Source organism: Triticum aestivum, chromosome 6D (assembly GCF_018294505.1).
Source record: "Triticum aestivum cultivar Chinese Spring chromosome 6D, IWGSC CS RefSeq v2.1, whole genome shotgun sequence".
NCBI classification, from domain to species: Eukaryota; Viridiplantae; Streptophyta; class Magnoliopsida; order Poales; family Poaceae; genus Triticum; species Triticum aestivum.
Genome location: NC_057811.1, coordinates 35,201,480 through 35,211,147, shown reverse-complemented (window position 1 = coordinate 35,211,147; position 9,668 = coordinate 35,201,480). Strand labels below are relative to the sequence as shown.

The 9,668-nt window shown below is 49.5% G+C and overlaps 1 long non-coding RNA gene across 1 annotated transcript; it reads right to left on the bottom strand.

Moving 5' to 3' along the window:
* Window positions 1-207: 207 nt before the first annotated feature.
* On the bottom strand, window positions 208-1,773 carry LOC123140947 (uncharacterized). Its single transcript, XR_006470112.1, has 3 exons — window positions 1,363-1,773; window positions 850-1,085; window positions 208-622 (listed from the first exon to the last, which is right to left on the bottom strand). It is a non-coding gene; the product is annotated as an uncharacterized lncRNA (long non-coding RNA).
* Window positions 1,774-9,668: the final 7,895 nt, after the last annotated feature.

The window sequence follows — 9,668 nt, the reverse complement described above, 5'->3', positions numbered from 1 at the left end:
CGCCATTCTAAACAAAATATCATCATATTATGTCGTCGATGGACATATTCAGCGCACTGAATTCACCTGACCAAATCTCTGGACTGGATTTACATAATACATCACAAATCGAAAAACAAATGAACTACTAACAAAGCCCCAACTCGTCACACAATGGATATGATTTACCAAAACGGAAACCGTGACTCCAAGAATGATGGTGCCAAATGAATCAGAGTAGTGAGGAACATTGAAGAATTCTTGGCACTGCTATTTCCAGATGTTCACAACATACAACTGCATGATATCTCCGACTTCCCTTTTTGCTACGCTTCTGGTTTTCTTTTTCACTACACTTCACATTAATTGTGGTCCGACAAGCTCAACACCAACATCAAAGAAAAAATAATGTAACTAGACCATGTACAAGAAGAATGTTATTATCATCAACAGCGGAGCTGGTCGGGGATCACCATGCCCTCGTGGTGTGGCACCTTAAAGGACCTCAAACCATGGCTCCAATGGTTGCTGCAGCGGAAGGAGTATCCTTGCTGAAGAATTTGTTCAAATGACTAAACTTATTTGGGATTGCAGATAATGAAACGCCAACCTCTGTGGTTTTTGTAGCTGGAGCACTTTTCATCTGCAAAAAGAAAATGTAACATAGATAATTCAGCTGGTTTTAGTTCACATTAAGCAAATCTCTTAATTTTGCATTGGTTTCTTAACAGTCCGGAATTATTTAAGCTACAGAGATTAATAGGGAACCCTTTAATAGATCATGCAAAGATATGTAAAATGAGAAAAATCCACAGATGTGTAAAGTTACTATTTGATGATCATGGCTATAGGTAAGAAATTCAGTGTTACCTGTAAAATTAAATCACTCCAGTGCAGGATATCGCTGTGGCGGCAAGCCCTGCCGCCGTGGTCTGTGGCGGCAGGTGCCACGCGTCGGCTGCCGGGCCTGCCGCCACGGCATAGCTGGTCTCTTCTGTCAATACGATGAGCAAGTGGTCTTTTTTGTCAATCTGAAAACGTATGTGGTCTTTTCTGACAAAAATTCCCAAACATGCACCTTCCTGTATGTACGAGCTATTACGGCACTGCATTACATACGAGAGATGATGCTTAACAAAGCTGAGATAAGACTGTAAGACTGTCGGGTGAGGCAGAATTTCTTATCTCAGATATGCACGGTCCTCTCTAACCAGCTACAAACACTTTATTGATTTTGTTTTGCTGCCTAACCATTTAACTCTCTTTCACAGCAAAACAAGTGCAGTACTGCTGTGATTTTGCCAAGTGCAAACAGACAACCACGAAGATGGAGAATGGATTCGGAATTGCGTGATACGATTGAGAAGAAACGAGATGACGAACCTGTGGTCTCTATTTTCGGGCGTAAGGACAAAGAGGGGTTATGCGCGACCGAAGGCACTGTAGTCTACAGGGAACGCGGCACCGCGGCGACCGAAGGCACTGTAGACTACATGCACGACGACTGCAGGACCTACGACCGCTCGATCGAACGCGATGGACGGGGACGGCGGCGACACGGGGAAAGAATCACGGGGGATACAGCGAGGGCAGGGCCTACAATCCTTCAACGGGGGAAGAGAGGAGCGAGGCGCGGTGGCTGATGGCTGCCGGCGATGGCAGGGGCGGGCGCCGCCAGGCAAACGGGATTTAAGAAAAATATAAATCCCAATCGGGTTGTGGGCTCTGGCAAGACAAAAGTTGGAAAAAGCCTTTGGGAAAAAACGGGATTGCCCTTTCAAACAAACGGCCTGATTTATGTGGTACTTCAATGTATGCTTTGGGAGTACCAGGGTACCGTAAAAAAGCACCAACTGAGCTACATTTTATGCATTCTGCAGTCTAATTTCTTCAGTTTCGCCATAGAAAACATTACTGAAAAAGGCTTTCACCCCGCTTTATATATAAAGCAACAACCGCCAACACATGAAACCGATACAAACGCCAACACACCACACGCGACCCACACTCACCCAGGGCAAGATACATAGGTGCTAAAGGGCTACAACAACAATACACCGAAAGACTCGACGTAGATTACAAGATAAGATAAAAAGCATTACTATGGAGCCGCCGGCGCTCTTCCGAAGAGAAACCACGCAGAGATGAAGTTGAGAATCGACAAGACCGTGCGCTTCAAGACGGAGCCTTCAAGAAGGGAACGACACCATAGAGCCGCCGCCACCTGATCCAAGGATCGAATTTTCATCCGGAGCACAACAAAGGGAGGGAGCAACCACAACGAAGACATCAGGAAGATGATGATGCCCACAGGCGCCGCCTCCGTTGGTCTGGCCTAGACCAGACAGGATTTTCACCCCGGTAAGCATGCTCCTCCTTCGACATCGGTGCGGTCAGGCACATGGACCCAAGCCGAACACCGCCACGGACCGTCGAAACACCAGCTAGCACGCCACCCACGCAGCCATGACCGCGAGAGCAACTAGTTAACGAGCACTCCTTCGGGAGCCTCGCAACGATCAGCGCCACTTGGCGCGCTCTCAGCCATTCACCACGTGTCGCGCTTTGGGCGCTCCCTCCGGATTTTGTTTTTTTATTTTTCCGCACGCGTTTTCGGCTTTTTAAACGGCTTTTCTTTTGTTTTTTTCGACGTTTTGGTTTTCCACCGGTCTTCCTTAGCTTTTCAATTAAAAAAAATTGAAAAAAAAAATTTGCGCGAGCGTTTTCTTTTTTTCCCCTTTCGCGAGAGTCACGGTTTTGCTTCCGCGAGAGGCACGGTTTTGCTTTTGCGAGAGTCACAGCCGTGCCTCTCGAAAACGAAAAAAACGCGTTTTCTGTTTTTTTTTATTTTGCGAGAGTCACGGTTTTGCTTCCGCGAGAGGCACGGGTGTGCTTTCGCAAAAGTCACGGCCGTGCCTCTCGGAAAGTGAAAAAACGCGTTTTTTCTTTTTTTTTTCTTTCGCGAGAGTCACGGTTTTGCTTCCGCGAGAGGCACAGTTGTGCTTTCGCGAGAGTCACGGCCGTGCCTCTCGGAAAGGAAAAGAAAATGCGTTTCCTATTTTTTTTCTTTTCGCGAGAGTCACGATTTTGCTTCCGCAAGAGGCACGGTTGTGCTTTCACGGGAGTCACGGCCGTGCCTGCTCGGAAACGAAAAAAACGCGTTTTCTTTTTTTCCTTCTGCAAGAGTCACGGTTCTGCTTCCGCGAGAGGCGCGATTGTGATTTCGTGAGAGGCGCGAGCGTGCCTCTTTCGGAAAGGGAAAAAACCCGTGCTCCCGGTTCGATTTTCTCGTCCGGTTTTTTTCGTCCGGTTTTTTTATGAAAAAAAGTTCGTCAAAACCTATCAACATGGGATCTAGTTTTGAAGATCTCTACGCCAGGAATCTAACGGTGAAAGCGGTTCGAGATTTGGACGCACGGTTTGAGAGATAAAACGTTTTGAATAAACGGGTCTACGAAAAAAGGAAAAACTTCTAGGTTGCGACAAGTGGCGCGCTGCATGTGCGCCACTTGTCTCAACCAGGGGAATTGGAGTGATCTTTGCAACGAGTACTCCTCAATTAGTGATTTCGCATTACCGCTAGCCGCCCGCACCCGAGCCACGGACTCAGCCCACGAGTACCGCGGCTCCCACCGCCCAGGAAACAAGACGCCCCGAAGGTCCGCCATGGCTGTGCGATGAACTGATCAGCAAGCTCCGACCACCGACAGAGCTGCCAGCGACCGAAGCGACCAAATCGATCGGGGAGCAACCAGGTCGGAGAACAAGCAAGGCGGGAGCAGACTACGTTGACGCCCGGCACCCCTACCGGTGACGGGTGGCCATACCGCATTGGCGCCACCCATGCCTCCCACCACCTCTTCAAACATCACCCTTGACGCCCAACAAGGGCTCCAGCCTGGATCAGATCTGGCCCAAACCGACCACCCGCTCGAAGGCACGAGGAGCCGAACCGGTCACCACCAGCAGCCATGGGGGAGATCCGGGAGCATCCACCGGAACCGCACGCAAACGAGCCAACGCCGGAGACTGCCCAGCCGCCGCTGCGCCCAGCCCGCACACCACCCTGAGCCGCCACCACACCGACAAATGCTGCTGCGACCGACCCAGGCCACCACCATGGGCTCCCACCACGCCGTGGCAGCCCAATCCACCGAGGGACCACCTCACCGCCGGCAGCCGCTGCACCGGCAGCAACGGCCACGCGCCCCCGCGGTCCCCTCCCAGCGCCACGACCACGCTGGGTCGTCGCCAGCCCCCGTGCCGCCTGCCAAGGGAGAGCCGCCAGATCCAGATGGGCCCCCGCCGCCGCCAAGCCCGCGCCACCTCCGCTGCCAGGCCGCACCCAGCAGGCCACACCGCGCAGCCCTCCACGTCGAGGGCAGCAGCCACCCACGCCGCCACGCCCCATGCAGCACCGCGCCTCCGAACAACGAGGTCGTCCCGCACCGCCCACCACCGCTCGGAGAGGAGAGGAGGTCCCGCCGCTGCCGCAGCCGGCCGAGCTTTGCCCGCCAGCGAGCGCAGCGGCGGCGAGGAGAGTGGAGGAGGGGAGGGAGCTAGGGACGGCGGCGGCTAGGGTTTCACTGACCTATAGCTCATACAAGGGAGCTGCATGGCATAGGAGACATTACACAACACATGAGAGCGAAGTTATAAGAGTACATTTATCAACAAAACTGCTTTCATCAAGAATTATATTTATTTTATTTTATTTTATTTTATTTTATTTTATTTTTAGTAACATAATATGATTATATTATGTTCCTAAAAGTCATATTATAGACCCAAAGTGGTCGGACCCTTCCCCGGACCCTGCGCAAGCAGGAGCTACGTGCACCGGGCTGTCCTTTTTTTTAACATAATATGATTGAAGGAGTGTGTAGTGTTGTTTTTGGTCTCTCTTGCAGTGTAAAAAAATGGAACATATTTTGTACTTAGGAAGTATTATTAATAAGATCCCTTGCTTGAGGATTCTACAGGATGGATTTGATAAAATTCAATTTGTTTGCGATTACCTAGATTGTGCATTTCTAAAAAATATGCCTATGAGCTAGAAAACAGATGTTTCTGCCTTTCTACTCCATGAGAGTCCATCATATGTCCATGATAATAAAGAATACTCCAAATGATTTGGTGAGAAGATGGCGAAAAGAATTAAAAACATGCTGATAATCGCTGTTTCCATTGCTGTTTTCCCAAACAATGCTGAGATGATTCATCTTTGGTGTCTTGGTAGAATTTCCTTATGGTGAAGCTATTTTTTCTCTTTGAACCATAGAAAGTATGAGGTTGCATAACTTCAAGCAAAATAGATAGTGGCTTACAGTTCTTAGTAGCAGCAGCAAAGATAACTTGAGTTCATACCATTGACTGACTGATAGATGTTCCGGCCTGGAAGCATAGACCGAAATAATATGATGACACAATTGCTTGAACCGAACAAGACAAAAAGATTTGCAGTTTTGCACCACCAAACTCCAACCCATCAGAGACGACAAGATTTTCCCAAGGCTCCAAACTCTAGAAACTGCAGGTGAGCAAATAATGTAGGATTGAGATTACCATCATACTCTCCAAGTTGCAAGTCATTCTTGTGCTTATCAAGGGAAGCAGTACTCACCCATATTTATGATGTGAATCATCAACAGTGATGGAAATGTTATTACTAGAGCTAGTCTCGAATACGTTGAGGCCACTCACTTCTTCAATTAATTCTGAGATTAAAATAAAGCAACCAGTAAAAAGTTAAATTCAGCAAGGAACTAGGGAAACAAAGGAAGCACCGAATGAGCATATATTTTCATACCTTCCTCTAGTTTGGTCAACTGTTCTGTATCCTCTTCATCACTTACAGAAGCTGATCGCCGCATCCAACCCTGAGTACAAATGAGTGCTTCGACCATTAATGGTGTAAGCGAGCTCCTAACTCGTCAAGGATACGTCCACCGGCACTGAAGGTGAACTCGGGGGCAACTGTAGATATCGGGACAGCCAAGACATCAGGAGCTAAGCGTGATAACCCTGGAAATCTAGAAGAATTGACCTTCTTCCACCACTCGAGAATATCAAATTTGGTGGTGTCTGCTTCAGTCTCCTCGGCAAGATATTTTTCAAGCTCAGACTTGGTCGGACTGATTGCACAGTTGTTCATTCTCATCCCCTTGGCAATTAGGGACCTCAACCTGCTTATGCCTTGCACTTCAGGATTTTGTATCACATTGGATTCCATTTCCTTCCTTCTCATTTGAAGCATAACCATACTCCTTAAACAAGTTATCCAGTGTTTCACTCATCTTTTTCCAAACTTCTTCTCCTTTGACCTCACCAAACATCTCCAAAGTAGCTAATCTTGTGTAATCTGGCAACTTGTACCTTGGGTCAAGAGCAACAGCCACAAAGATCAGAATGCTAAAGCTCTCATGATCACCTCAATACTTCTTGTACTTAGCAATCATCTTTTCAGCCATTTCCTTCCGCAAAGCATCGGTACTCTCACACCACTCTCTCAACAAGATATAAACATCAGCAATTTCATGAAAAAAAATGTTAGATGTGCAATAATGATTAGAGGCCGAAACACGAACAGTGTGGTTATAAAAATGCTCAAGAAACTCTGAAACTTCCTTGCATATTCCCAACCTACACCTTCAGGAACTCCCGACGCTTTCTCTTTATTTAACCCAATTGCAAAGTAAGGGTCATCATCGCCATACCTGTCAAACACATTCTCATATATGGCAGCAGATTTTAACATTAGGTATGTGGAGTTCCATTTTGTGCACACACCAAATGGTACGAATGATTTGCTCTCCACCTTTTCCAAGTCAGCATACCTCTTAAATCGAGTAATTCTAGATGGAGAATTTCTGACAAAACGGATAGCAGCATGGACTTGCTGCACTCAGTTGACCAACTCTCTTAGGCAATCTGTAACTATCAAGTTTATGACATCGGCTGCACATCTCATGTGAATATATTGTCCTCTTGATATGCTAGTTTTAGCATCGTTCATGGCCCTCCTCATGTAACTTACAGCGCCATCGTCTGCTGACGGATTGTCAACAGTTATTGAGAACACTTTCTGTAAACCCCAATCCATCAAACACCTCTCGATTTCCTTCCCAATGTCTTCCCCCTTATGACCACTCACCAAGAAGAACCCAGTAACGAGGGCAAAAGCATCTCTAATCTTCTCAGGATCAAACCTCCCAGCAACAATTGCATAATTACTGCCGTCCTCCTCATCTGTTGTAGCGTTGTAGCTTGAAGAGTTTGCTGCCTGTTATCATTGATCTTATTGGGGTTGCTCCTGCAGGTGGTCAAATGCTTCAGCAAGGATGATATACCACATTTTTTTATTCGCATAAAAGCTCTTATTTGCAATAGTTGCGCTTGCCCTGCTTCTGAACACAAGGATGTTGATAAAAGATTCCGAAACATCTTACCTTGGCGCCATTTTCTTCCTTTTCTTGGACTCCTTGGGTGCTTTATCCTTCTGGGACTCCGTTTTCTTCTTCTTCCCAGCTTTGCCTTCGACCTCCTCCTCAGCATTCTCACAGCTCATTGTCAGCGACCGCTGAGAACCTTCTACGCTATTACAGAAAAAGGCTTTCGCCCCGCTTTATAAATAAAGCAAACCACCCAGAGCACACATACAAGGTCTAGTACAGAACACACACACCCAAGCACACAGAGAGATCCAAAGGTATTGCTGAGGGCACAGCTCAACAAGCCCAAAAAAACAACATAAAAAGAGGCCGAAGCCAAGGCCAAGAGCTCGCCAAACATCTAATCAGGCTTTGGAGGAGGCGGAGGGGGCGACGGCGATAGGCGGACGGCCATCGATCGAATGTCGGCGATGAAGGCGGAGATGGCGTCCCGGTCCCGAGGGCGGCTAAGCGGCCGCCAGAGCTGCAAGAAACCAGACAGTTTGAAGAGAGCGTCAGTAGCCCGTCGAAGCGGAATGCGCTGAATCACAAGCTTATCGCGAATCGTCCAGAGGGTCCACGCGAGAGCCCCAATCTCAAGCCACCTAATGTGGCGAGTGGGCAGGGGGGAGTTCTGGAGTTCGTCGAAGAGGTCGGGGAAGTTGGTGTGGCACCAATCTCCACCCACAGCCTCTCTAAAACAGCTCCAGACAAACTGGGCAGACACGCAGTTGAAGAAGATGTGATTCGAGTCCTCGGGGGTACTACAGAGCGGGCAAAGGCCGGAGCCTGGACCATTGCGCTTGCGGACCTCAACCCCAGACGGGAGCCGATCGCGAATCCACTGCCACATGAAGATCCGGATTTTCAACGGCACGCGAATGGGCCACACAGCTAGGAGGGGGGACGGAGCAGAGGAGGGGGCGATGGCTGAGTAAAGTGACTTGGTGGAGAATTGGCCCGATGGTTCAAGGCACCACCGAACATCGTCCGGGCCAGCATCGACAGCCGGCTCATGGAGGGCGATGCACTCAAGAAGCTCCTGCCAAGCGGCAGCTTCCGGAGGCCCAAATGGCCTCCGGAATGCGAGGCGCCCTAAGTCAATAAGGGCCCGTTCAACGGAGATCGTTGGGATGACAGCGATGGAGAAGAGATATATCGGAGAACCGAGCCGCGAAGGGCGAGTCACCCGCCCATCGGTCAAACCAGAACAGGGTCGCTGAGCCCGTTCCGACCGATATGGAGGTCCCAATACGGAGAACGGGGAGCAGCTGGATGACAGACTGCCAGAATTGGGATCCACCAGACCGCTGACAGAAGGCCAAAGGTTGGCCACGCAAGTATTTATTCCGGATGATGTCTAGCCACAGCCCACCATGACCCTGTGAGATGTGCCAAAGCCAACGGGAAAGGAGCGCGATATTCATGCGCTTCGAGCACATGATACCAAGGCCACCTTGCTCCCGAGGCTTACAGATGTCAGGCCAACTAACCATATGGTATTTCTGCTTGTTATTGTCCCCGGCCCAATAGAAGCGGGATTGGACCTTGGCAATCTCGTGGTGAAGCGTCTCGTGAAGGCTGTAGAAGCTCATGAGGAACAAGAGGAGACTGGAGAGCGAGGAGTTGATGAGTATTGTCCGGGCCGCCATTGATAGCCACCGACCCTGCCAAGGCTCAATGCGCGTCTGCAACTTGGCCATAGACGGTCGCAAATCAGCAACAGCAAGCCGAGAGTCACTAACGGGCATTCCCAGGTAGGTGGTGGGGAAGGAGCCTAGGCGGCAATTCAGGCGGTTGGCGATGTCACGAGCCTCGGGCGGAGAGTATCCCATCACCATCACATCACTCGTGTCGAAGTTGATCTTGAGGCCAGACATTTGTTGGAAGCAGAGGAGGAGGAACTTAAGGTTAGCGATTTCCGTGTCCGACCCTTCGACCATGATGATGGTGTCGTCAGCGTACTGGAGCAGGGAGATGCCGGTGCCACCGGCCAAGTGGGGTGCGAGCCCACGAATATGGCATGCGGCCTTAGCCTTGTCCAGGATGGCAGCCAGTGCGTCCACCACCATATTGAACAGGAACGGGGAGAAAGGGTCACCTTGCCTCACCCCACAAAGAGTGGGGAAGTAGGGGCCAATCTCCCCATTGATGTTCACGGCAGTGCGACCACAGGAAACCATCTGCATCACCCTGGAGATCCACCGGTCATCAAAACCTTTCCGTAGGAGAACTTCCCGAAGGAAGGGCCAGCTAACA